We start from the raw sequence: 1766 nt of genomic DNA on the forward strand, positions 1-1766 counted from the left end.
ACAAAAAACAAACTCTTAGCATGAATTGCTCTGCAACCTGGTCAGTAAAGAAAACATTTGTTGTGTATCGATAAATCATGCCAATCCAGTTTTCCCAAATATTATTGAACACAGATAATAACAAAACAATTTCTTATTATTTTCCACAACACAAAGTTTCTACTTCTTCCTAACTATTTAAATATTTCTCTATAGAGACTGATAACCTGAAGTCATTGCACAGCCATACAGTTATTTACAGATCCATTTGTTAGAGTGAGTTTTATTTTTTTAACTCACCTAAATGACTGAATTTGATAGCAGACACAGATGCTCTATATAGAGGAAAAAATATTCTGCACCTATAATGAGCACATTTTACAAGAAAAATATCACACATTTTAGTATCCCTGAAGCATATTTAAGATCTAGTCATTGGTTACTTCAGCAAAGGTCAGTGCTATATTTTCAGCCAATTTACAGTTTTGTTGTTACAAGTCTGGGGTACTTGCTACAGGCTGACACAAAACAAGTTGAGAAAAACTTATTTATGTGTTTATTATAAATGAGGGTAGTATATAAAAGAAGCATGTATTCCATGTCTTATCTTGTTCTCAGTAAAGCCAGTGACCATATAACATATAATACTCAAGAGGTCCTGTTTGTTTCCTGATAAAAATAATTGGCTTTCAATTGTGATGGTACACAAAGGGCATAGTTATTGAGTGTAATGGAATTTAATGAAGACCTCATTATGTCTCTGCTTTGTTCTGAAAAAGTCAAACGAATATAATTTTGTTCACATTGGATAAAACATAAGCACATGCAGAAAAAGTTAAAGGCTAATTTTTTTATTTAGTCTTAGTTAAAAATAACTATGAGCATAAATATTTTATATGGAACACTACTATGAACCAAGTAATGTGACATTTTTTCCTTCCTTCCTTCCTTCCTTCGTTTCCTCCCACCCTCCTTCCTTCCTTCCTTTTCTCTCTATTTAATTTCTAATATTTATTCAATCAATTATTTCAGTTAGTAATGTTGAAGAATAAAGCTATTTTGTGAATTCAAATCCTTGGCTATTCATTAAATTTCTCAATCAGATAAGAAGGAAAAGTTCAGAGTAACCCTTTATGGTTTTATAAGCATAGGAATATAATAGACCAAGATGACTGCAGGAGGCTAGCCAGTTAAGGTAATGCATTTTTTAAATTTCAGTTACATATGCTCTGTTTGTATCATCATAATTATCATTCTTGCCTTTATGTTTACAATTAGTGGTGATATTCAGCAGTGCTACAATGCTTGATTTAATCTCCCAGGAATGCAATCTTCAACTCTGAAGTTTATGATAAGCACAAAAATTATATAACATGATTGTTTTAACAAGTGTTTTTGTTGAGTTAAACTACCATAAAATATATCTCTATTGGTCAGTGAACTTACCAGCTTTGTGTTGATTATTACTCTGCAAATAATCTCAATAACTTTGTGTTAACTAACTCCAATCTGGTAGTCTGGCTTTAACTTGCAGCTCCTTTGAAATACAGATTGCTTCTAGCAATTTAGATTGTTTGTCCAATTATAAAAAATATAATTAGAAGCTAAAAGGAAAAAAAATCCTTAATTAAACCTAATATAAATAGTCAAGGCAAGACATCAACACTTTTACATCTGTAACGGAAATGATTGGTTACTAGGTCTTCAAAATGAGTGCTATTTAAGGTGGCCTCTGTACCTAGAATAGCTTTCTTCTCTGTATCTCTTTATATATGCAAATAATGACC

This window comes from Propithecus coquereli, unplaced genomic scaffold (genome assembly GCF_000956105.1).
Source record: "Propithecus coquereli isolate 6110/MARCELLA unplaced genomic scaffold, Pcoq_1.0 Scaffold130, whole genome shotgun sequence".
Lineage (NCBI taxonomy): Eukaryota > Metazoa > Chordata > Mammalia > Primates > Indriidae > Propithecus > Propithecus coquereli.